The sequence below is a fragment of the Rhinopithecus bieti genome, unplaced genomic scaffold (assembly GCF_001698545.2).
Source record: "Rhinopithecus bieti isolate Rb0 unplaced genomic scaffold, ASM169854v2 scaffold_56174, whole genome shotgun sequence".
Lineage (NCBI taxonomy): Eukaryota > Metazoa > Chordata > Mammalia > Primates > Cercopithecidae > Rhinopithecus > Rhinopithecus bieti.
This window is the reverse complement of record NW_016824749.1, coordinates 5065436-5092676: the sequence shown is the minus strand read 5'-3', so window position 1 is coordinate 5092676 and position 27241 is coordinate 5065436. Positions and strand designations below refer to the sequence as shown.

General features: G+C 48.4%; 1 long non-coding RNA gene across 7 annotated transcripts in view; it reads right to left on the bottom strand.

Annotated features, from left to right (window-relative positions):
• LOC108522434 (uncharacterized) overlaps nucleotides 1–24403 on the bottom strand; it is a 65007-nt gene extending 40604 nt beyond the window's left edge. For 6 of the 7 annotated variants that reach the window (XR_001883464.1, XR_001883467.1, XR_001883465.1 and 3 more), the window contains exons 1-4: nucleotides 24275–24403; nucleotides 14904–15075; nucleotides 8191–8396; nucleotides 5498–5641 (exon numbers count right to left, since the gene is read on the bottom strand). This is a non-coding gene — a long non-coding RNA (uncharacterized LOC108522434). The remainder of the gene's footprint in view (nucleotides 1–5497; nucleotides 5642–8190; nucleotides 8397–14903; nucleotides 15076–24274) is intronic. The other variant, XR_001883469.1, reaches the window with a different exon arrangement.
• Between the last annotated feature and the right edge of the window lie 2838 nt (nucleotides 24404–27241).

Genomic DNA, 27241 nt, shown 5'->3' with positions numbered 1-27241 from the left:
TGCTCTTACCAAAAAAAAAAAAAAAAAGGAAAAGGAAAAAAAACCTCAAAAGTCATTCTGTATTTCACTGTTTTAAATTTTAATCAGAAATTAAAACCGAATGGTCACATAGAATGACAGAATTCATAACTCAAGTTCTCTTCATTGCCTTTACAGACACATTGCAATCATGTTTTATTTAATAGAATTGAAACCACCTCTGCAAAGATCGTGACAGTGACAGAAATCTAGCATGGCCAGCTCCATCTTGCTTCTAGCCTCACAGGCTGGCTGTCTTCACTCATTCCTGGGTATGGGCCAAGATAACCATGAGAGGAATTTGGTTTATGGTTTAACTTGGAGGCAAGGATAAAAGTCCCTCCCCAAAACTAACTCCATCCTGGCTCAGGGACTGAAACTAATAAAAGGCAGTGAGATGAGCATTACAGGAGAGGCTTGAATTCTGCTGAGATGTCAGCATAGTTCCTATAATCCCTTACTGCTCAGGAGTCATGTGGCCAGAGGTCACAAGATTTGTGATTTCCCCAATTGCTCCTATAGGTAACATTACTATTGTAAAGCCTAAGGTTGGCCTTTTGAGATGTTTTTCAGATATTTTCATTCTGGTCACTGACTGATCCCATCTGAACCCATGACTCAACTTGTCCTGTGGCCCCACCCAGAGGCAGACTCAGTGCATGAGGACCATTTTCTACATCCCTATTAATTAATCCCCAGCTAGTCAGCAGTACTCACTCCCTAGTCCCCTACCTACCAAGTTATCCATAAAAACCCTAGCCTCTGAGTTCTCAGGGAGTCTGATCGGAGTGATGACTCCAGTCCTCCCTCTCAGAGGCCTTGCATCAATTAAACTCTTTCTCCACTGCAATACCATGGCCTCAGTGAATTGGTTTTGTCTGTGCAGTGGCCAGGAAGAACCCACTGAGTGATTACAGAACCAACAGTGTAAACACAGGAATGTGGAGGACCATGGGGTTTGAAGCCATCAACTGCAAAGACACACCAGAGTCAAGCTCAGATAATCCTACATTGCTGTGAGTGGACCCTCAAAACAAAATCAGATGGCTAAATCTAGGTGTGTCACGGGCTGCCTCTGTAGGTGAGAGTTCTCCAATTAATTATTCTGTAGAAAATACTTTTTTAAAGGATAAATAATAAATGTCTGCTAATTTGAAGCTTATATATAATATACAAACTGACAACCAAAATGAGTGATTGTGGCATAAGTCTCAAATCATCAAGGCTTTTGAGCCAGCTGGAGGATGTGCCCAGGAGAAAGTCAAGTCACAGAGGCATCTGTGGCTCTTTTATCCAAATAAGTTTTTAGGGGGGTTCTTATATATACATTTTCCTTAAAAAGGAAGGGAACAGCCTGAGAGAAATGATTACATATTTGTGAGATTTGAGTTTAAATCTACATTTTACATAAGATAAGGTGAACATTTGAAGAAAAAGGGAATGGAGGAAGCAGAGGTCTTGGGGAGGGGTGAAGGAATGATGAGCTTAATCTCATGCTTTGTCTTTGCTCTGTACCTGGGACGGTCAGCTAGCAGTCTTTTGAAAGGCCGAGTTTCTGTTTAACTCTTAGGGAAGAAAATCTAATGGCTGTTCACAACGGAGGGGTCAGTGAGGTCATATCTGATCTCCCGTCTCATCATGGCCGTGAATTCAGCTTCCAAGGTTCCCCTGGAGTTCCATTGGCCAAGAGGGGATCCATTCAGTCAGTTGAGGGAGCTTGGAATTTCTTTATTGCTCAATACAATAAAGGAATTTTTTCAGGAAGCAATATTTTATTACTGACACTGTTTAGTATTGCCAGTGCATAGTCATAATAACAAGCAGAGAGATGTCAGACAGTTTTATTATTGTTGTAAAATTCTCTATAGGCAAGACCTTCACTGCCTGCACTGGAGATCCCTCCTTGGGGCACCTGTGTCAGTTTCACTGTGACCTACAGCATGGGCACTGACTTTCCCCCTGCCAAAACCTCAGCCCCCAGCTTGTTAGATGCTCCCTGCTTCTGCCAAGAACCCTCCCCTCTTCCTAGCACTGATGCCCCCATCTCTCTTTGCACCACTTGTTGGGTGAATGTAGCAAGACCAAGTCACAGAGCCCTCAACATCCTTCTGTGGTAACCTGTCAATGACAGGTACAACACAGACATGTCTGTTGGTTACTCCAGTAACAGATCTCTCTGATGAAAGGATTTTAGAAGCCAACAAAGCTCCAGTGGGTGGTCTGCCTATGTGGGGGTTCCTCACAGTTTTTCAGTGCCACAAGCACCCATATGTGCATCCACTCTGTAAAACTGATGTGGCAGCTTTCACTTATTAGCTAGGAAGGCACAAGACAGGGAGTCAGAAAGCTGGCCTGGTCACTGTGCCCCTTGAATAAGACACGGATCCTTTGGACAAATCACATCCCATCTCTGGGTCTCAGTTTCCTCATCTGTAAAATCAGGGGAGCAGGCCAGGAGGTCTTTAAGACACTTCCATGCCCCGGGGTTAAATGTCTTGCCATATCTGTTACTCTGAGTTACCTAAGGCAAAACCACTGAGTGAAAATAGGGGAAATTGCCCTGTAGCTAACTTATCTGCTCATCATCTCAAATGATTGTTTTTACTCCACTGACTGAAGGGACTTGCCGCCTGGTGTTTTTAAATCGTGACCATTTTAGAAATAATGAAATTACCTTTGCAAAATTGTGACAGTGAGAGAAATCTGACAGAGTCGACACCATCTTGCTTCTAACTCCAAGCTGTCCTTGGTCATTCCTTGGCATAGGCCAAGCTAAGTTTGGAAGGAATTTAGTTTATAGTTTAACCTTAAAACAAGGATGATAATCGTCCTTCCCAAAACTAAACCACCTTTGTAAAACTAATGAAAGGCCACAGTTAGGGTTATGAGGGGGATTAAGATATAGGTGTAGTTAACTAATACCAGTCATTGTTCTAGAGGTCACAAGATTTGCAACTTAACCAATTGCTGCTGCAGATGACATCACTACTGTAGAACTTAAGATTGGTCTTTTGAGATAATTTTCAGGTTTTTGCATTCTGGCAACTGACTGACCCCACCCAGAGGTGAACTCATGGCTCATGACCCAATCAGTCCTGTGGTCCCCATCCAGAGGCAGATTCCATGAAGAAGGACCATTTTCCACACCCCTGTGATTGCATCCCAGCCAATCAGCAGCACCCATTCCCTAGCCCTCTGCCCCCCAGACTATTCTTGAAAACCCCTGACTCTGAGCCTTCAGAGAGACCTGAGTAAAACCTTCACCTTCCATATGGCTGGCCTGGCGTTCATTAAGCTCTTCTTTTCTTCAATACCCTGGTCTCAGTGAGCTAATCTGGTTTGTGCTGTGGCAGGAAGCACCTGTCGGGTGATTACAGTAATATATGAAAGAGGAGAGCCCAGCCTCTGAAGGAGGAGATGCTTGAGATTGTTATGCTAATGGATCAAAAATTAAGGAGAATGAGCTCCAGAACAGCCCTGAAGCACCATCCCTGGGCTCTCTGAGCCACCTACTCTATATCCGCTCCCTTCCCACACCTGGTCTTTAAACACCTGCAGGGCAAGTGCCACCCTCTGTGGCCTCCTGAGTTCTGTGAAGACCTCTCCAGAGTCCGTCCTTGCCTGCTACCCCGGGGCCAGACGTCTCTAAAGAGCCCACTGCCCAGCGCTCAGGGCTGTGAAGATGGTGACCGAGGAGGGGCCGTCCCACCCTGAGGAGTGGGAGTAAGTGGGTGTCATCGTCAGGCTTGTTGCGGGTAGGGGGCTGCCATTATCACACCGTCACCTTCAGACGGAAGATAAAGGACGCGCCCCCAACACAAGGGGCGAGGGAGGCCCTGCAGCCCTGGGCGCTGAATCCTTCTCCATATTCCGGGCACAGAGCAGGATGAGATGAAGGATACTGCAGAGGTGCGGAGGTCCCAGGGAAGAAGGCGGAGGAGCAGACGGGGGCGCCTCTCGCACTTCCTTCTGTCTGGGTGTGGCCTGAACTCCACATCTCACCTGCCCAGCGACTCGGGGCAGAGGATACATGGTTTGTGCCCATTTACAGCTTTTCAACCTGCTAACCCTTCATCGGGAAATATCGCTTGTCCACAGAAAGTTGCCTTGCCTCTCGCGAATGTGAAAGACAAGCCACGTCAGCTCTGGCACCATCATGCCACTGCGGGTCCCTGCACTGCTCTCCTCCGGAGCCCTCCGTCAGCTAGGCGCACGCGCGATGCCTGCTCTCCGCACCAGGCGGCGCCACCCTGCAACCCAGCCCCGCGCCCCACAGGCAGTTCCTCTAAAGACTGACCTACCCGTTCTTGAAAATCTGATGTTTAAGAAATGTGAAATTAAAGATTTCTAACCAGGTACACAATTGTCCATTCTTTCACAAATAACGAAGAGATGACTTTGCGATTTGGGTTTCCACAGCGCCCCACATAGAGAGGGGGCTTTCCCGCCCCTCCACGCTCTTGTCCTGAAGGAAATGGGCGGTGCACGTTCTTCCAACTTTCAAATCTGTCAAATGACTGGAAGAGGGACCAAAATCACGAGTTAAATCGGGTGCATGGAGGCTAGCTGGCAGTGCACCAACCGCAGGACCTCCGCCTGCGCACTTACTAGGGGCTGTTAGGACAAAAGGAAGACCCTGCTACCAGCATCCTGGTGCCCAAGGGGGAGCGCTAGGAGGTTCCGAGATACCGAAAGGCGGGTTCACAGGGGTATAGACCACCTCCAAAGGAAAACCCCCAACGCCTAGTCCCTGCACCCCTGAGGGAAACCGCCCCCAGGCCCTGTTCTAGTCAAAGTTGATCGGCAGCCTATAGGCTGACCCTCGCAGGACCCACCTCGCGGGACCCACCACGTGGTAGGGGCACAGGGCTGGGAGGCAAGGCGCATCTATTGACAGCAAATCAGAGAGGCCCCGGTAGGCTAGCATTGGGCCAAAAATCATCTGATGTGAGGTCCTGCATTTGACCTCAAACATCAATTATCCAGAAATGATATGCAAGAGATTCAAATTGTCAGCAGTTCCTGTGGAAATGCAGAACACTTTTAACTCCTCAGAAGCTTCCATATGAACCAACACTAACTTGGCTATTAGAACTGTTAGTGCATGAACTGGGGTATCTGCAGAGGCTCCAAGGAATTCTGTGGCTGCCGCCAGTCACCTCCCTGCCTCCGCCTCCATCACCCTCACATCACTAGTATCCACTCTGTCTTCATCTTGCAGTGCATACCTGAGCTTCAAACATGTTTCAACTACCTGCAAGGCCTTTCCGCCTGAGCATCTCATAGACACCTAAAAGTGAATATGGCACCCACTGTCCACCTGCCACAATCACGCCATGACCGTTCCTGTCAAGCTAGCAGCCCAATTCCCATGGCTCCAGATGGCCCCAGCACCAGCACAGCTCCCAGCCTAGATGCCTGAGCATTGTCTCAAATCTGTCCCCGTTCCTCTTCCTCACTCTCTGCCAACTCCACTTACCATATGGCATCCTCTGCTGACCAGTGACTGCCCGCCCTGGCTCTGGCCTCCAGCATCTCCTGTCATCAGCACCCCCTGCCTGGACCATAGCAACAGCCTCCCATTTGGTTTCTTTTCTTCATTTCACTTCCTCTGGTCCATTCACTGAAGAGCAAGCAGAATTATTTTTCAAAATGCAATTCCAATTGTTATCACACCCCTTCTCCACATTCCTCATCTCCTGCAGAGTCAACCCAAATCCTGCAGCAAGGCTTCTGCAGGCCCTCACGACCCAGCGCCTGCATTCTCTCCCAACCTGCCTGCCACTCCCAGTCCATGAATGCTGTACATTCTTCCCTACCACGCTGTCAGTAGGCACTGTCAATAGGCACTACCATTTCAGCCCACCCCAGCCCCTTGGTAAGTCTCCACCCCTCCTAGCAAATGTCAATTATGTGAAGAGCTCCCCACTCCAAAAGCAATCTTCTCCCCTCCGCTTGAATGTTCCACAGTGACGGCACTCATCACACTATATATGAATTTCTGCTTACATGTCAGTCTCAGACACAAGATTGAGCAACTTGAGGGCAAGACCATGTCTTGTTTCTGTAACCCCAGCAACAGGCTCAGAATCTTAAAATGCTTACTAAAGAAAAGTTAGTTAGCTAGTAGTTAATTAGTTAATGCCTAAATAAATGGCTGGATGGATGGAGGGAGGTTTGGGTAGATGGAGGTTTCAGTGGAGGGAGCTAAGGGAAGGAGTTTTGGGTGGAAGCAGGTTTGCAGGGAGGAAACTGTGGGTGGGTGGGTGGATGGATGGATGGATGGATAGGTGGATGGATGGATGGGTGGGTGGATGGATGGATGGACGGACGAGTGAGTGGGGTCTACCCTCCATTCCTTTGTATACTACATTGCCCCCTCCTGCTGCACTAGCTATGTCTCCATCAGGCATCTTCTCCTGGTGGCTTTTATAGCAGCAGGTGCTGTCCTTCCAAAGCCAGCCCAGGGACCACCAGAGTGCAAACATGCATATGGCAGGCATCTCTAATAAGACCCCAAAGGCAGAGGGAGCTTTGGGGCACAGAAGAGTTCCACCTCTTGAGCTGCTTATGGGAGCTGTGACCCCAGCTGCTGGAAGAAGAAGGGGGCCTTTCCAGATGGGTATGTGAGCTGCAGATGAGTCCCTAAAGGAAGTCCTCAGGACCAGAGGAAAGTCATCGTATCACTGTCTCCAGTTGGAAATTATCCCTTGGGGGAAATGGGATAGAGGGAATGACACCCAGAAGAGGAGAGGCAAAGTGACTTCCCTGAGCTTTTCATAGCCTGCAACTGCCAAGCAACCAGTGACACTGGAAGCCATGCTGAATAATGAGCAGGGAGCAGTGACTATGTGCAGATCTATTATATTGAAAAATGGAAGGGAATTTTATTGACTACTAATTAAAATTTTATCCCCTTTCAGAGCATCTGGCAATACAGCATAAGCACTCATTACATGTACAGGACTCAAAATATATGGACAATCAGTGTATTTTTATCCTTTGAGAAATACTCAAAGGACATAACGCCCAGGTCTTGGGAAGCTTCCAGTGACTGGAAGACATTCTAGTGGTGTTTAAATGCCAACATCCAGAACGCCTTCAAAAGTCTGCACTTTGGTAGGTTGTCATTTTGTGCAGTACTATTTACTTATCTCTCATGACTTCAAAGCAAGAGTTACTTGAATTCTGGTTGAAGCTTTATTACACCAGCTATCAAGAGACATTTTTGTGCTAAGGTCCTTCGTTTTGTTGTCTGTTACCTTGGCAAATCAGAGAGGCAATAAGATGCCAGCAGAATAGATCTGAAGGTGAAATATTTTCTAAGGAACCATTATGATATTGTAAGTCAAGTTCCATCTAATTTAATACATGGTTCCGGTTTCTATTGGCCTTGGTTTAATAGTCACTCAAAGTGAAGGAAAATGGATAGAAAGAACAGACAAAGAGAGAAGAAAGAAATAGCTGCCATTAGGGTACTAACATGTGGCCATTTTACAGACATAGAAACCAAGATTCGGAGACATTTTTAAAGGGTAGTCCAAGGTCACACAGCTATTGAGTTGTAAGGCCAGAATGCAAGCCTGGATTTATCATATCTCCGAAGTGGGTGAGGAGGAGGATTTGCAAGGACAAAGCAATTGCAAAGCCCCCACAGGGCAGCATGGGCCCTGGGGTCTGGCTGAGGCAGAAGGGGTTGTGGGGGCAAGAAGCTTGTCTAACACTACAACCTGCCAGAGAACAAGGCCAGAAGCTCTGCCGTACAGCAGGGGAAACTGACACAGCTCTGACACTGAAAGGAGATCTTGGAGCTCTGAAAGAGAAAGGCCTCCCTGCCGAGAAGACAACACCTCTGTGGTCTGGGGCCGGAAGTCCCATTGCCTCTGTGGTGGAAAAGTACAAACTGAAAATCCAGGTTAAGGTAGGCCTAGATCCGCAGTCTCCAGGCACCTGACAGACACAAACTTACATCCTGCCTGGAGGTATTTTCAACACAAACCACAAAGAATCCCCACAGATAAACTTGAAACACTGGCATCCCAGGTGATGCTGGCACTGCTGGTCAAAGACCACACCAACAGGCACAGCTGACGTCACCTCCGAGAGCCTGCTGTGTGCCATACATCATGTGGATTAATTAACAAGTGGGCGTTCACTTAGCTGAGTCCTTACCAGAACTTCAAAGCAGATGATACTCTTCCCACCAGGAGATGCTGCCTTAGAGAAGGCAGTGTGGTTTGCCATAGCAGGACAAACACAGGCCCTGGAGCCAGAGACCCCAGGGGCGTGTACAGGCCACTCAGCAGGCAGAGAGTGCTACACGCCACTCTCTCCAGGCTCTCAAGTGGGCATCTGGCATGAAGGTCATCAGCAAATGTCTAGGGAATGAAATTAGCCAAATAATTAATGCAAGAATAACATATAACAGACACATATGTAACCTAAGGCTACAGAGACTTGAAACTAAAATGATAAGAAAAACCTATTGTGGCAATGCTAACATCAGACAAGAAGCAGTAATACAGATAAGGGACATTCTATAATGACAGAAGGTGACAACCAAACAGAAATGCAATGTTCTAAACTTGTGGCATGAAATAACATGCATCCTAAGCAAAACCTGGCAGAACCAAAAGGAGCAGTAGACAAGTCCACGACCATAGTGGTAGATTCAAACCTCTCTATATATATAACTGACAGAACAAGAAGGGAAAAAATCAGCAGATATCTAGGAGAAACAACACAATGACCCAACGTGACCTGAATCCCAAGAACTGCAGAATATGCATTGCTTCCAAGAACACTTGGAGCATTCGCAACACTCAACAAAGTTCAAAGGACCAAAGTCATACAGAGGACATACACCATGGAACTAAGCTAGAAATCATTTAAAAATAACTAGAAAATCCCCATATGTTTGGATATTATGCAAATACACTTCTAAATAACATGAGTCAATACATCTTTTCAGCCAAATTTCTCTTGTAAGCATTTGTACTAACCTCAACTCTCATGTTTAAGAAATTCCATTTCCCCACATCCCTGTCACTGCTTGATATGGTTTGGCTCAGTGGCCCCACCAAAATGTCATCTCAAATTGTAATCCCTGCTTGTTGAGGGAGGGACCTGCTGTTCTGGTGATAATGAGTAAGTTCTCACAAGATCTGATGGTTTAAAAGTGTGGGATTTTCTCTCTCTCTCTCTCGCCACCTTGTGAAGAAAGTGCCTGCTTCCCCTTTGCCTTCCACCATGACTGTAAGTTTTCTGAGGCTTCCCCAGCCATGCAGAACTGTGAGTCAATTAAACCTCTTTTCTTTATAAATTACCCAGTCTCAGGTATTCCTTATAGCAGTGTGAAAATGGTCTAATACAGGAAATTGGTACCAAAAGTGGGGCATTACTATAAAGATAACCTGAAAATGTGGAAGCAACTTTAGAATTGGGTAATGGACAGAGGTTGGAATAGTTTGGAGGGCTCAGAAGAAGACAGAATGATGTGGGAACATTTGGAACTTTCTAGAGACTTGTTTGGACCAAACTGTTGATAGTGACAGGGACAATGAGGTACAGGCTGAGGTGGTCGCAGGTGGAGATGAGAAACTTATTGGAAACTGGAGCAAAGGTCACTCTTTCTATGCTTTAGTAAAGAGACTGACAGCATTTTGCCCCTACCCTAGAGATCTGTGGAACTTTGAACTTGAGAGAGAAGATTTAGGGTATATGGCAGAAAACATTTCTAAGCAGCAAAGCATTCAATAAGGGACTGGCTGATTCTGAAAGCGTTTAGTCATACACATTCACACAAAGATGGTTTGAAATTGGAACTTATGCTTAAAAGGGAAGCAGAGTATAAAAGTTTAGAAAATTTGCAGCCTGACCATGTGGTAGGAAAAAAAAACAAAACATTTTTTGGGAAGAAATTCAAGTTGGCTGCAGAAATTTGCATAAGTAACAAGGACCTGAATGTTAATAGCCAAGACAATGGGGAAAATGTTTCCAGGGCATTTCAAAGTTCTTCATAGCAGCCCCTCCCATCACAGGCCTGGAGGACTAGAAGGAAAAAATGGTTTGTGGACAGGCCCCAGGCCCTGCTAATCTGTGCAGCCTTGGGACATGGCACCCCAAGTCCCAGCTGCTCCAGCTCTAGCTATGGCTAAAAGGGGCCAAGGTACACATTGGGCCATGGTTTCAAAGGGTGCAAGCCCCAAGCCTTGGAAACTTCCACGTGGTGTTGGACCTGCAGGTGCACAGAAGACAAGAATTGAGATTTGGAGCCTCCGCCTATGTTTCAGAGGGTGTACGGAAATGCCTAGATGTCCAGACAGAAGTCTGCTGCAGGGGTGGAGCCCGCATGGAGAACCTCTGCTAGGGCAGTATGGAAGGGAAACGTGGGGTTGGAGCCCCCACAAGAAGTCCCCACTGGAGCACTGCCTAGTGGAGCTGTGAGAAGAGATCTGATGGTTTTAAAAGGGGATCTCTCCTTCGTTCACTCACTCTTGGCTGCCACCATGTAAGATGTGCCTTTGTTTCTCCTTCAACTTCTGCCATGATTGTAAGTTTCCTGAGGCCTCCCTAGCCATTTGGAACTGTGAGTCAATTAAACCTCTTTTCTTTATAAATGATCTAGTCTTAAGTACACAGTTCTGGAGACTGGGAAGTCATGGCACTGGCATCTTGTGGGGATCTCCCTGCTACAGTTTCACATAGCAGAGGGCATTGTGTGGAGATAGTACAAGATTGTGCTAGATCAGGTCTTTCTTCCTCTTCTTATAAAGCCACTGGTCCCATCATGGGGGCCCCACCCAAATGATCTTTTATAACCACAATCACCTCCCAAAGACCCTACCTCCAATAAACATATGGATTTGGGGACTAAGTTTCCAACACCCGAAGTTTGGGGAACATATTCAAACCATAGCAGTCCCATATCCTGAAAGGCTCCTTCTGGCCAAAGTCTCAGGTGTGTGAGCAGAGCCAGCCCTGCAGGTGTGAGAAATTGTTTCCCTGACCCATAATATGGGAAACCCAGGCACGGATGCATGTGTGGTGTCAGGTGAGCTCTACAGGGTCAGATGTAGGAGAGGGTTTTGCTGTGGTGTGTGAGGACATGTGACATGTCCACAGTGGGACAACCAGATATAGAGTCACAGATGTTCATGTCCCTGGCCCAGCTCCTGCCCTCAGGAAACACAGAGTGGGAAGGGAGGCAGAAATCACACAGGAAAGGTGATAACAAGGTAGAAGACAGGTGTCCTTAAAGTGTAGGCCCAGAGAAGGGTCTAGGGTCATCCACAGGAGAGTTCCTCCCTCTGAAAGAATCAAGGGCATCTGGTAGGGAAGCTGAGCCTCAAAAGGCATTGGTCGGGAACATGGGGATAGAAGGGAGCAGAAGGCGTGGATGGAGGGAGCATGTGTGCATAGATGTACAGGTGGGCACACATTAGCATATGTGCTGGTTATCTCCTGCTACAAAATAGATTACCCCAAGCCTATTGGCTTAGCACTTCAAGCATGTACTATCTCACACAGCATCTGAGGGTGTGGCTTAGTTGGGTGTTGAGTTTCTGACTTGGGGTCTCTCACAGGTTGGTGGTCAAGGTGCAGGTGGGACTGTGGTCATGGAAGGCTTGACTGAGCAGGAGAACCCACATCCATGGCGATCAGTCACAGAGCTGTAGACAGATAATCTCAGCGCCTTGCCTCCTGGACCTCTCCGTACAGTGGTGGATCAGATGGGAACTGATCAGCACATGCTGCAAGGAAGCCTCCTGACATGGGAAGGAACGGCTGGAAAGGGAGACAGGGAGTTGTCGTCATTCCCACTCCAGGCCAGAAGTGGTGTCAGCTCCCACCAGCCACACCGGGCACTGAGGAGAGTCCTTGAAGAATCTGGCCCCATTTGTGGAAACGTCAGCCCTCAACTAAAGGCCTCTCTTACTTGTTCCACTAACAATGCTTAAAAGCCAGACCCAAATGGATCCAACCATTTCCAAATAACTTCATTGCATCCCAGAACAAAGCTAAAAAATATTTTAGAAATACGTAAGTGCCCAGCACCCAACAAGGTAAAATTCACAATCTATAACTGCCAATCAAAAATTACCAAGCACATAAAGAAACAGGAAAATATGACCTATAACAAAAATCAAAAACTACAAAATACTTAGTGATAAATCTGGGGCAAAAAAGTTGGCGATGACCCATTGATTCTCCTCCCAGGTGTCCTGAGGAAACACACAGGGATGTTCTTCAGGTGTTGTGATAGCATTCAAGACAACCCGCATGCCACCATCTGAAGGAGCGAGTAACTGAATGTCAAAGGCACATAAAAAGACTAACAGCCGACTGGGAACAGTGGCTCATGCCTGTAATCCCAGCACTTTGGGAGGCTGAGGCAGGTGGATCGCCTGTGCTCAGGAGTTTGAGACCACCCAGGGCAACATGGTGAAACCCCATCTCTACTAAAACTACAAAAAGATTAACCAGATGTGGTGGCGCACACCTGTAGTCCAGCTACTTGGGAGGCTGAGGCAGGAGATCACTTGAGCCCTGGAGGTAAAGGTTGCAGTGAGCCAAGAATGTGCCACTGCACTCCAGCTTGGGCTACAGGAGAAAAAAAAAAAAAAAAAAAAAGACTAACAGCTACACAAAGCAATGCCAGAGGCCCAGGAAGGACCATGGTTAATCTGAAGAGCATCAGGCTCAGAGCAGAGGTAAGAAATAGGAGATGGTTAGTACACTTGCATTCGTTGAAAACACACAGACAGATCCTCACATCTCACAGAGTTTCAGAGTGGAAATGTGTGGGGTGGGCTGGGGATGGTGACATGGGAGGTGTGGAGCTGGGGGCAGACAGACTCCATGGAGCAACGACACAGAGGCACTGTCAGTTCTGCAATGCCCAGCAGGCTCCACACCCCTGGGGCCCCTCTCCACATGCACAAGGTCACTGCTGATCCATCTTGAGGGTCCTCTGACCCTCAAGGGATGAGAACATGGCAAGAGATACTGACAGGTGAGTTTATAAATGTGTTTTGGTCTGAACAATGAGAACACTAGGACACAGGAAGGGGAACATCACAGGAAGGGCCTGGTGTGGGGTGAGGGAAGTGGAGAGGGATAGCATTAGGAGATATACCTAATGTAAATGACGAGTTAATGGGTGCTGCACACCAACATGGCACATGTATACATATGTAACAAACTGGCACGTTGTGCACATCTACCCTAGAACTTAAAGTATAATAAAATAAATAAATAAATAAATAAATAAATAAACAAATAAATGTGTTTTGGTCACAATACCTAAATTTTAAATAACGCAGAATTATTGACACATAACGGACATCGGACTCTCTGTGCCTCCCAGGAGGAGACGAAGGTCAGTCTTTATCAGCTATGTCCTGTGCATGCGCACACCACACCTGCCTGCATCAAAAGCATCTAGAAGAGGTTGAGGCTCTCCATCTCCCACACTTCTTCATGCCACAAGCATTGCCGGGCACTTCCTGTGTGCACGGCACCCCTTCCAGATCCATCCCTGGCCTCCCAATGCCTTTGGTCCGACTACAGAGAATGGCTCAGGGTCTGGTGAGGGCTATAAGGGATCCACCATGGAAGCCCCAGGGGAAGGCTCCCCTCTCACACACTCCTCCATGTAGCTAGTTTGAGTCCACTTGTGTCAGACGCTGAGCTTGACGCCCACTTGGTGAGGAACAAGATAACCCAGACATGCTTTATGTCTGGCAGCCTGTGAAGGATGCTTTGGACAACGCTGTAGATTGAGCCACAGTCTGCAAAAACCAGTCAGCTGAGCTCCAAGATGTCCCTTGGGCCATGAGCAGATTAGCACTGCCTGGGAGTACCTGCCCCAGACCCCTTGGGCACAGAGATACCACCCAACTCAGGCCACTTCTGCTGATACCCTATTTGCCAACCTGCCCATGCCAGTGTCACTCATGGAGTCTCTCCCTGTGGCATCAAGTCCTCCCAGTGCCAGAGCCAGGTCTGTCCAGAGCAGGAGGTGGATCAGCTACCTCTGCCCACCAGGCAGGAGCCAGAGGATAGACTTGGAGTGGGAGTTTCAGCTACCCCAAAACTCAGCCACTTAAATTAACGGTCACTTTACTTGCCAGGATTCTGCAAGCAGGGCTGGGCTCTGCTGGGGACATCTCCTGCTGGCCTGGCCAGCAGTCAGGCACCTGCTACATGGAGCTGAAGGGTCAGTGGAGCCAGGCTCGGCTGGGAGGCTGGGCAGCTGCACCTCACTCTCTCCACAAGTCTCAGGGTTCGGTGCACTATGCGGCAGCTCAGGCTCCCCCAGTGCAAAAGCAGAAGCTTAGGCCTCCTCCAGCTTAGGCCTGGAACTGGCACATTTCCCTGTCACTCCCTCCTGCTTCATTGGTTACAGTGAGTCACAGGACAGGGCACCCCGAAGCAGAGATACCAGGAGGCTTGCTTGCTAGTGACCCCAAAGTGACCGACTCCAGCAGAACATGCCCCTAAACTTGGAGCATCCCTGCTCCCTCCTGCCTGCCCCTGCTCCCCCACTGTGGCTGCATCCTGGTCCCCCAGCAGAATCCCACTCCCCTTTGGGCAGAACCTCTGCCCTAAACTTCAGGCCACTCCCTAATGGTCCACCAGGTCTTGCCAACCCTCTCCTCCCAGGGGATGGTGGCTGTGGCCAGACTGAGTCTCAGAGCGGCTTGGTTCCTACCGGCCTGAAAATGCCTGAGACTTACTGCTGCTAAACCCCTGTTCCCCGCCGTGCCCACACACCCTGCCCCCCCCACACAGAGGAGGAAGTGCTGATGGGGTTGGCCAGGGTCAGGCATTCAGGAGGTCCATGTTACTAGTGGACAGGGCTCCCATGCCTTCAAACTCACCATCCTCTCATGACTCTAAGGTTCCACTTTTGCTTCTCGGTCATCGCGTCTTCTTCCCGCCCACCCACCGAGCTGAGCAAACCTGTCCTGAGATTCACATTGGGTTTGAGGTAGATGCCTGCTTGGGCCTCCAGTGTCAGCTACGTTTCCAACTCATCCTCCTCCAGTGGCCCTGCGTGACAAAACAGTGGGGGTGTCTGCAACCCTTTGTTACCACCATACCCTGAAGAACCTCTCCTGAAGAAAGGCGCTTGACATTTAATACTCAGAGTTCACAGAAAGGACATATCTCTCAGCTGATTTTTTAAATGCAATTATGCACTGCATGACGACCTTTTGGTCAACAACAGACCACATATAGGATGGTGGTCCCATAGATTATAATATGGTATTTCTACTGTACCTTTTCTATGTTCAGATATGTCTAGATACACAAATACTGACCATTATGTTACAGTTACCCACAAGAGTCAGTACAGGGACATGCTGTACAGATTTGCAGCGTGGGAGCAATAGGTCATACCATACAGCCTAGGTGTGAGGTAGGCTCTGCCATCCAGGTTTGTGTAAGTACACTTCAATGTTCATACAATAACAAAATCACCTAAGGACACATTTCTCAGAACATATCTGTCATTGAGTGATTTATGTCTGTACATTTTTTCTGAAACAATTTTTATTAAGACATAATTCACATACTGTGGAATTCACCCTTTCAAAGTATAAAATTCAGTGGGTCTTAGTATATTTACAAGGTTGTACAACCATCTAATTCTAGAACATTTTCATCAAAGAAATCCCATCCTCATTCGCAGTCACTCCTCCGTCTCCAGCCCTGGTGACCAGCAATCCACTGTCTGTATCTATGGATTTGCATATCAGAGGAATTCCACAATAAGTAAACCTTTTGCATCAGGCTTACTTATCTTAGCATCAAGAATTATTCATGCTGGTGCATAAGTCAGTACTTTGTTCCATTTTATGGCTGGGTATTTCCTCCTATGGCTATTCCACATGCTGTTGATCCATTCACCAGATGAACACCTGAGTCGGAGCTGTCCCCACCTCTTGGTTACTATGAACAATGCTGCTATGAACGTTCATGTACAAGGTTTTGTGTGAATGCACATTTTCCATTCTCTCAGATGTATACGTAGGAGTGGACTTGCTAGATGGGCTTAACTTCTTGGGGAACCGCCAAACTCTTTTCCAAAGTGGCTGCACCACTCTCATTCCCAGCAGCAGTGTCCAAGGGCCCTGATTGTCCTACATCCTCAGCAACGCTTGTTACCGTCCATCTTTCATATCATAGCTCTCCTAGCAGGCCTCACGGAATTACAGGGAACATTTTATTTTTACATCCCAAAAATTCAGTACACAAGTTTTAACAAAATTATGGGCAAAAAAAGTCTCAAGCCACTTTCCAAGTACAATTAGTAGAATATGTGAATCACATGTGATGTTTACAACGACATGACTTCTCTACCCCACAAGCTGTTCTCCAACGCGGCCCTGACACTGCTCCACTGAGAGGGCCTTCCTCCCTGGACCTACCGACCAATGGACAGAGGTGACATGATGTGACTTTGAGACACATCCTAAGGCGAGGCAGCTCCACCTGTTCTCTGCAGCCCTCACTCCTGGAGCCCTGGCCATGTCAGAAGTCCCGCTGTGATGAGCTGCCACACACAGAGCTCCCGAGAGGGTGCTGGGGGGTGATGTGGCCCCCTGCTACCAGACTTGGGCTCTCCCAGCTGAGGCCCCAACACTGTGGAGCAAAGTCCAGCCAGCCCCTGTGCCCTCCCCAGCCCAGACTCACAGAAGCTGTGAGCACAACAAAATGGCCATCCTGGGCCCCTCGGTGTGGAGTCAGCCTTCACACAGTAACACTACTGCAGCCGCAGTGGTGATTGCCCTGCACAGGGCTGCTCCAAGGGCAGAGCAGTCACCGCCTGTGGCCCTTGCACAGCTGTGCTGAAGTCATGTGCTGGTGACCATGCAGGGACGTGCCAAACATGGGACATCACAGCCCCACAGATTCTCCCTCACCGGGAGGCACGATCTCACATTTCAGTTACGTTTAGGGGACTTGTTCAGGGATCTTAATTACAAATAAACACTTTATCGTGTTTTAGTTACATTTTGGGGACTTGCATGGAGGGTTTGGGGCAACAAGCAATGCATTATCATTTTTCCCATTTAAAGTAATGGGAGCAGGCTCCCAGTTTGTGCTGTCAGACAGGAAGTCTCATTTTAGCAGCAAATTGTCAGCATCAAGCAAGTCATGCCTGGACTGGCCTCTGCCCAACCTGTGTGGGTGACACCCTCAGGACCCCATATGGAGGCACACTGTCGGCATCGAGCTGTCCTCAGCCCAGGATCTTATGCCCTCTGACCCCATCAGACAACATCAAAAATCCCCTCGAGGCACCACCCTGCTGCTGGAGGGAGCCCCCGCTCCTGCCCCAGGCACAGGGTGCTTGGAGAATCTGCCTGCTAAGCCTGAACATTCCACAGCCATGGGCATGCCCCAGGCCAGTTCCTCCTGCTCCCACCCTCCTCCCTACCCCTCCTGAAGTCCGGGCTCCCCAGCTGCCCCTCATGACCCAAGTGTCCATGAGGAGATGCCAGAAGGAAGGGAGCGTGGCCGGATGTGCAGCAAGGGTGGGAAGACCAGAGGGTGTCAGTGGCTCCTAACTCCCATTCATTGCCTTTCCTTGCCAAGCCCTCCTTCCAGAGGCTCCTGCTGTGAACAGAAGGAGAAGAAGCGGGTACAGGAGAGGAGCCGGGAGGTGGGATGGGGGAAGCACAGCGAGGTTCTGAGATATTTCTCAGGGGAGCAAGTGCAGCCCTAAGCAAGGCAGGTCATTCTGGGCTGGGGTTTTATCTGCTGCACTGGAATCAATGAGATAAATGGGAGGCCTTTCACCAGGAGCCCTTGGCACATAGCAGCTACAGGGTTCCTCTCATGATGCAGCAGGGGAGCAGAGTGGGGCTCTCCATCAGCCCCTGCAACTAAGGGCTCTCTTGGATACTTAGAGAAGAGAGAGCAGAACCAAGCCGAGTCCCACATAAGTCCACCCCACCCTGAAACACACACACATACTCCCACAGTGGCCCTGGAAATCACCGACACATTCGTCACCCAGTCACTCACCTGCAGCCCTCGTTCCTCCAGCAGGACACAGCAGTCAGGCATTAAGGCCATCTGAGGTCAGGAGAGGCAGCTCGTGATGCAAGGAAAGGGAGGTGGCCCCTCATTAGGCACGGGCAGTCTGGGGCCAGGACACTTGGTGGGAAGCAAAGCTGGGATATCTCTCCCTGACGTGCCCAGGCGGCAGTGGGGCTAGGGCCCTTGGGCCTGCAGGGCCCAGGGCCTGCTCCCTATGGTCTGGAAACATAATCGCTTTTTCCCCATAGTGACTACCAGCAGCATCCCCAAGGGAAGGGGGAGGGTGGCAATCAACTCCCACCATGGGGACCTGGAAGAGCAGGGGCTTCTGCTGCCGCCTGGCTGCCCTCCAGCTTGGCCTGTGCACCCTGTGAGGAGGGATGGGGGGTTCTGACTCCATTTCCTCTCCTAATTCTCACTCTTTAGAGCTAGGGAGCAACTGGTTGGGGGCCAGGGCACTCAGGCTCCGAGGTCAGGCTGCCCAGGCAGTGCGGGTGCCCAGGGCCTGAGACTGCTGGGAGGTGGCAGGGGGGTGGTGTATGGGGACAAGGCTCAGCAGAGCCGGTGTTCAGCACACACAGGCTTCCTCCCTCAAAGTGGGGTAAGACAGCAGCTTTTGAGGGAGGCCAAGCACCCTGGTTCCCGTGCTGGGGACTGTGTGTAAAGCCATCCAGGGTGGAGGCACTGTTGCATCTGTGCAACGCCTGTGCAACACCAGGACAGTGCTTGTGGGTGAGGGCTGTGCCCAGGGCGTGGAACCGCTGTCCTCGCTGCCCCCACTGACTGACACACAACAGATGAAACAAAAACAGTGCTCACTGGAGTGTGCTGGGCGAGTCACCCCTGAGCGAGGCAAAGCAGACACACAGAGATGGTGACCTGATCACTGGGGTTTCAGGGAGAGCCTTGGCCCCCAGACTCAGGGACCAGACAGCTCCACCGGCGGGGCACGTGAACCCCACAGGCTGCGGGGAAGGAGGCCAGCCTCCGTGGAGGTGCCCCTCCTGGGGTCAGGCTGCCGCGTCTTCTCTGCTGTCCTCTGGAGGAAGGCAGCACAGGACCGAACAGCTGAGCAGGAAGGAAGAGTGCAGGGAGACAGGGACTGCTGGGGCCACCGCCATCGCTGGGTGTCCTGATCCTACTTCCTCCTGACACCCCTGGCCCTGTCTGGTCATGGCAGGAAGGCCTGGTCCAAGGGAGCACATCCCCGACCCCAGGGGTACTGAGGCCGCCTCGCCCTCTGCTCAATGACTTTAGTGCACTAGCTCCATCGGAAGGTCTCTGTTGGAGGAGAGGACGCCTGACTGTTCAAGGCTCCAAATGAGAAAGAAAACATTGCCGTAGGAGGCCACCACAGCCAATCATTTCCTTTCCAAAGGAAGCCAAAAACGCACACAAAGCCACGTCCTCCTCATGCCCACTGTGTCTGGCACCACCCCGGACCCTGCCCTCTCTCCAGGGCCCTGTCTCATGCCGCACCCTGGGTCAGCTCCCACCACTCAAACCTTCACCCTACACCATGTGCCCGCACCCCAGGAGGGATTACGCAAGGGAGAGCAGAGGGTGGAGAACAGTTACGCACCCCCAATTCCTGAGCCAGGGACTGCCCAGACAGGGGTTCACATGGCCGCTCAGAGACATTGTCCTCACTCCTGCCTAGCATGCCACGGGGAAGAGCAAGACAGCATCGAAGCCTTCACAAGTGGGGGTTCCCGAAAGTTTGCCCAGGCCTTTGAGAAGGATCCTAAGCCTGACTGTGAGAACGCGGCATGAGAACGGTTTCCTTTTGTGTTCTCAAATAAATGGCTCGGGTGAAAGCTTTCTGTCTGATATCCACCTGTTAGTGCTCTAAACCTCTTGGTTTCTACCTGATAAAATCGGTTTATGCATACGTTTGGGGCCTGGCAACGAGAAAGGAGAATGTCCTGCTATCTGGGCACAAGGACCCCAGAGCACCCTCTAGACTCCCCGCTGCAGCCTACCCCAAAGGCCTCACAGAGAACAAAGCAAGCCTAGGTCTCCAATTCAAGGTCAGTGTGGGGTCTCGTCTACTGCTCTTGCATCTGGTGCCACCCTTGTACCCCCTGCTCTTCCTTCTTCCTGCTCGCCCTGGGCCTCAATACCCTCAACCTCCTAGAAGCCCCCTGGACACAGGTGGAGGCCTCCCATTCAAACGTGGCAGGCCTTCTCCAGCAACCTGTGCTTCAGACGCCCATTTCAGAGAAAGGCCACTGGCATCATTTGTGCTGGAATGTAAATGACTGACTCGCTCCCTGATGCGTGGCTGCTTTCTGAGAAAAGGGCACTCCAGTCTGTGGCTCAGCATATACTTGTCTCTCTTCCCTCCCAGGCCAGCAAATGAATTCTAAAGGAAATGAACCTCTTGCCACAAAAAGGACTGGAAGCAGGTGGTCAGCAAGCCAGCACGAGATTACAATCAATTTCTGGAAGGCAGAATCAGATGGAAACGTATTGGTAATGAAACAGGGCGGCAGCTGCATCCCAAAATACAGGCAGGTGGGCAAGTCTGCCTGGAAGGACCCAGTGAGGCCTGGGTTCAACCACCGGGAGAGGACATTTGGGAAGCATTGTTAGGAAAGAGCAGCAGGACACACCAAGGAAGGTGGACCCACCTCCTGCCCCTTAAGCAGGAAAGTCAAGGAGACCGGCCTGTCCCAACAGGCCCCAACAGACAGCATGTTCCTTCCTACTCAGAGCAGCTCCTGGACCTGGGGCAACCAAAAGCAAAGTGAGACCTTCCCAAGTCCAGGCGAGGACTCTGTCTCCCTCACCTGGCTCTCCCTCGCTGTGACTGCTGACTAGCAAAACGGGTTATGCTGGAAAGAGCCCCATCCAGCCAGGGCTCAGAGCTCAGGCATCCTGCTTCACCTACCCAGGAGGGACCAGCCAGCCTGGCCCAACCTTCAGCTGCCCCATGTCCGGGGTGTGCCTGGGATGTGACCAGAACACAATTGATATCATGGGGAACAAAGAGCACCCCACGCGTAAGGGGTCCCAGCACTGACGGTATGACGCAAGCAAATACAGTCAATGGATGACAGAGCACCCTGCAGGAACATGAGCTTCCCGCATCCTCAGCTCCTCCTCCTCCATCCCCAAGACACACACACCTGGGGCCTGGAAATCCTGTGAGGAGAAATCTCTTAGGTGGCAATTTCTACACCCCAGCCTGATTCAGAGCTGAATCCATTTAATCCTCATTCCAACTCTATGCAGTAGGGATCATCACCCTCCTTTTACAGAAATGGGAACCAAGGCACACGGCTAAGAAGTGAAGCGGCCAGGACTCGAACCCAGGGGTCTTCCCTGAGAGGGAGCACTCACCCTGCTCAGTACTGCCTGGAAACAGCACACTGTTCATGCTTTAGTTATTTCCTAAATGTATAGACAGTAAAAGTCGTTGTTTGGGGTTACAGTTCTAAGGGTTTTGAGGACTGTATGCAGTCACACAACCACCACCACAATCAAGATTCATAACGGTCTCATCACCCCAAAACAATCCCTCATGCCGTCGCTCTGTGGTCAGCCTCACCCCATCCCAGTCCCTACTGCTGTTCTGTTCTGTGTCCAAATATCAACAACACATTTGTTTGGTTGTTTTGTTGTTTGTTTTTTGAGACAGGGTCTTGCTCTGTTATCCAGGCTAGAGTGCAGTGGTGTGATCTTGACTCACTGCAGCCTCAACCTCCCAGGCTCAAATGATCCTCCTACCTCAGCCTCCTGAGGAGCTGGGACTACAGGTGCATGCCACTATCCCTGGCTAATTTGTTTTTTCTATTTTGTATAGAGACTGAATCTCACTTTGTTGCCCAGGCTGCTCTTGAAATCCTGGCCTCAAGTGATCCTCCCAACTCAGCCTCCCAAAGTACTGGGATTACAGGTGTAAGCAACCACACCCCACCAACAACACATTTTTAAAGACAAGTCTGTTGGTGTCCAGGACTTCACCCCTATCCCAAAGCCATGCCCCCTAGAATTCAGGGGCAATGTGAATTAAGACTGAAAATATGTGAGTGACCAAACCTTAGAAACATTTATGACATGTCTCCCACATAACTGGAGTCGAAAGGTACCTGGCCAAGCCTGGCTTGAATAGAGAAGCTTCACAAAGATTCAATAAACCCCAAATCACATGACTTTCTGAGTCTTCTCATTCCTAGTTGTAAAAGTTAATAGTAACCACAACCTGACATGGTAGTCACGTGTAAAATAATGAAGTTGTGCCCTACCTCACACCATGTACGAAAAATTAACTCAAAGTAGGTCAAAGACCTAAACATAAGAGGGAAAACTACATAGCTCATAGAGGAAAACAGGAAAAGGTTCACGACATTAGACTCAGCAATGATTTCTTGGATATGACAACAAAAGTGTAAGCAACAAAAGGAAAATGCACAACTTGGACTTCATGAGAATTAAAACCTTTTGTGCAACAAAGGATACTATCAACAAAGTAAAAGGGCAACCCATGGAGTGGGAGAAAATATTCGCAAATCACATATCTGGTAGGGGATTAATATCCAGAATATATAAAGAACTCCTAAGACTCAACAACAATAAAACAAACAATCCCATTTTTAAATGGGCAAAGGACTTAATAGACATTTCTTCAAAGAAGACATAAACATGGCCACTAATTGCATGAGGCCAGGTGTGGTGGCTCATGCCTGTAATGCTATCATTGTGGGAAGCCAAGGTGGACAGATCACTTAAGGCCAGGAGTTCGAGACCAGCGTGGGCAATAGTGAGACCCCCCCCCCATCTCTACTAAAAATTTTTTAAATTTTTTAAATAAATGCATGAAAAGATGCTTGACATGACAGATCATTATGGAAATGCAAATCAAAACCACAATGAGATACTACCTCACACCAATTAGGATATCCAAAATACAGAGAAAGACAGAGCATAACAAATATTAGTGAGAACATGGGGAAGTTGGAAGGCTTGTGCATTGCTGGTGGGAATATATAAGTGGTGCAGCTGCTGGGAAGAATAGTATGGTGGCTCCTCAAAAACTTAAACACAGAATTACCTTATGGCCCAAAAATTTCATATCTGGGTATGTAGTCAAAATAATTGAAAGCAAGGTTTCGAAGAGATATTTGTATACCTACGTTCATAGCAGCATTATCACAATAGCTAAAAGATGAAAACAACTCAAGTGCCCATTGACAGATGAGTGGATAAACAAAGCATGGTGTGTACACACAATGGAATGTTATTCAGCCATAAAAAGGAATGAAGGTGCAATACATCCTACAATGTGGATAAACCTCAAAAGTATTATGCTAAATGGAATAAGTCAGATATAAAATGATAAATAATGTATGATTACACTTACATGATGTACCTAGAATAGGCAAATTCAGAGACACAGAAAGTAGAATAGTGGTTACCAGTGGCTGGAGGGAGGAAATGCGAGCACTTACTGGTTAATGATTACAAAGTTTCTATTTGGAGTGATGAAAGAGTTTTGGAAATGAATAGCAGTAACCACAACACTGTGAATGTAATTAATGCCACGGAATTGTCCACTTAAAAATGGTTAAAATGACAAATTTTATGTTATGCATATTTTACCCAATTTTTAAATTAATAATATACTATACCAAAAGCCACTGAATTATATACTTTGAGTGAATTGTATAATATATGAACTATATCTCAATAAAACTTTAAAAAGAGAAAAAAATATTAGTGGTAGCCACCACCTGGCATGAGGAACTGGGGAAGGCTTGTGCCCTTGGCCTTTGGTGCTGGGACAGTTAGTATTTTGTGGTTGTTAGCATCTGCCTGTAAGTCACAAGACAGACCAGAAACTTCAAAATTCCAATTCTTTTGTGCCAGATTAAAAAAAAAAAAAAAAAAACACACACACACACACAAAAAAACGGGTAGTTTCCACCTTTCCTGGCCATAGCCCCATTTACAAGAACTTAGCTGAGCACCAGGCTAGAGACTCATTTGCACAGCAATGACCTAGGGACCCAGGGACTGCCCTGGACCTGCCTGGAGCTGCAAAGCCCCCACATGGGACATACTAGGGAAGGTTGTGGCTGGTCTCAAGTTCTCTACCCTGCTCCTCACCAGCTCTATTTTATGTTAGATCTCATAAAAATGGTTAGCATTATAATTCAAAGTACACATGCATTGATTCTTTAAAGAGGAAGAATACCTCATTTCTTTATATGCACATTCTCTTCTGGACATTAGTAGCACTGCATATGCACAGACGTCAAATCAGGTGAGAAATTCAGACTGGAGAGAATAGTCTAGGATCCATTGTGGGCTCTTCAACAGGAGAGTTGCTGGAAGGAAGCAGAAATTGGGGATTACTCTGAAGGCCTGATGCAGTGCTGGACAAGACAGGCTGGCCCAGACCTCACCAACTAGAGTCTGACATGACGAGTTGTCATTACCACGTGCAGGACTCTTGTCCACAGTGGGCCCTGGAGCTACCAGGAGCAATAAGAACCATTAACTGGACTGGTTCTCCATGCCAGACACAGCTGCCTCGGGCCATGCCTGAGAACACTGAGCCTTCGTGAGACTGAGAATCCCTAAGCGACACAGAGTGGAAGCAGCAAAGCCAAGTGCCAAGACGAAGCCACCTCCTTGCCTAAGCCCCACATCCTGATTCCTCAGCGATGGCCACTGGGCTCAAACACCTCCAAATAAAGTGAGGAGGAGGCAGCACAGAGAGCCCAGGGTATGGAGCACCTGGGTCAGAGCTAAAGCTCAGCACCATCTGCTGACATTCTTCTTAACTGCATACAAGTCATGCGACAATTCACAGGGCCCACTGACTGGCACTATGGTCATCAGAACACTAATTCAATCCACTGCATCACCTTACTCTGAGTAGCAAGATTACACATCCAGAACCTTGCCAGGCACTTTGTGGTTGCCCCACTTAAAAGGCAGGGGGCATTTCCCTGCCCCTAGCCTCTGGGTTTGGTCAACAGGACAGAAAAGGGCAGAAGTAACAGTGCTCCAACCCCAAGCAAAGCCCTGCAGGCTTTGCTTGCTTCCACTTGCCTTGCCATGCTTCTCCCAGGACCACGTGCACACTCCCAGGCCCGCCTGCTGGAGCACTGGAGACAGAGGGAGCAGAGCCCCCGGCCTCCATCAGCAACTCCAAGCCAGCTGGCCCAGCGGCTGGGCCTCAGCACCCTTGGTTACACCGCAAGAATTGGTAGGCTCGATGGTCATTTCTTCGCGCAAGGTGAGCAGTGTGGGCATCACGCTCTCGTTCTGCTGAAGAGGCTGGGGTGCAGGGGTGCCCGAGATCATTTCAGTTGTATGTGATGATGCTGTGAGTTAAACACAGGTTGTCTGGCTCCCAGGCAGGGCATTCTGCTCTCTTCTTGCCATCCTTCCTGGAACAGAGCCAAAGCTCCTGAAAATACCTTTAACTGGATAGTTGTTTTCCACTGAAGCTTTCTGCTTCTGTTTCTGTTTCTTGGGCTCGGTGCATCAAGTTTCCTGGTTTCCATTAAAATCCAACACCATGATGAGAAAAGAGAAAAGCTCTGGAAATGGCACAGGGCCTTTCTTTAAGGGATGTGGTCGTCACCTCCGTGCATGAGACCGGTGTGTGACCAGACTCTCTGTTGGCAGCCTTCATGGGAATGTACTAACTTGTGGTCTCCAGCTTCCCAGCCAAGCCTTGTTCACAAAGTGTGTGGAAAATTAAAGCTACCTTTTTTCAAGTTTTAACAGCAGCCGTAAACTCATTCCAAGTCTCATGGTTAAGAGGTATGGGACATCTTGTTTTTCAGCCTGCTTCAGCTTAGGGGCACAGTCCTTGGTCACTTGTATTCATACATGATAGGTCTAACTTCTATATTACTAACATAAATAAATAGCATCATCTACCTTCGCTCCTGGAAACTGAGGAATTTTTAGGAGTCCAGTTCACAGGCATAAATCAGGTCTTGAAACATGGACCAGTGCTCCCTACAGACAGTTACCAGCCTACTAAATTTCTAAGACACGAGTGTAGCAAATAAAGTTAGCTGACAGACATTTCTCCTTTTTCTGGCCAGCAAACCTCACTGGTGTTCACAGAGCCACAGCCTAACTCCAAGGGGATGAAGGTGCATCATAAATTGGGCCAAGCCAGTCTCAGAAGTCTAATTCCTTTTGAAGTGACGTGTTCATATGTGGACATACAATCCAGTATTGGCCAATGAGACATTAAGAGAAATCTTCTGTGGACATTGAGGAAGACATTTTTCCTCTATCATAAAAAGAAAGGAGAAGCCAAGATGCATTTCTCTGTGTCTCTCACTCCCTCCCTTCTCACCCCCTCTTTTCTCGGGCAGTTGATTTGCTGATTGCCTGTGATCTTGTCTCTGAACATTATAGTTGGGGGAGATAGTGTGGGAAAACAGAACCTGGAGCTGAAGCAGCCATCATGTGAACATGAGGCAGCAAGCCCAAAGACAGAAGGCCAACAGACCCAGAATGGCAGACAGAAAAGATGGACAGAGCCTGGGCCCTGGATGACAGCAATGAGCCACTGAATCAGCCCTGGCACCAGCTCCCTCTCTACTTGTAATGTGAAATAATTCTGTGACTTTTTAAGTAACTTTTAAGTTTGGATGCTCAATTCCTTGCAATTGAAAGCAACAAACACACAGATGCAGCAACTTGTTTTATGAGGCCATCATAACGTTGCTTCCCAAACCTGAAAAGGACACTTTGAGAATGGAAAATTAGACATCATTCTTTCTCATGAGCATAAATGCAAATATCTTAAAGAAAATATTAGCAAATCAAATTCAGCAGTATATGTGAATGGTAACAGAACATTCAAGTTGGGCTTATTCCAGAAATGCAAGGTTGACCTATCATTTGTATTCCACCACATTAACATAATAAAGGAGAAAACCTATGGCCATTTCAATAAGTACAGACAAGTATTTGATAAAACACCCACACATAGGTGGGAACAGGAGGGGCTACAATGGGACTGATCTGGATGATGGTCATATAAGTGTGTTCACTGTAAAAATTCCTGAAGTTGTAACTAACGAACTGGACATTTTTCCATATGCATGTTACAGTCCATTTGAAAAGCTTATCTAAGAATGATGGCTCAAATTTTCTCATAACAATTAAAATTAAACTGAATTAA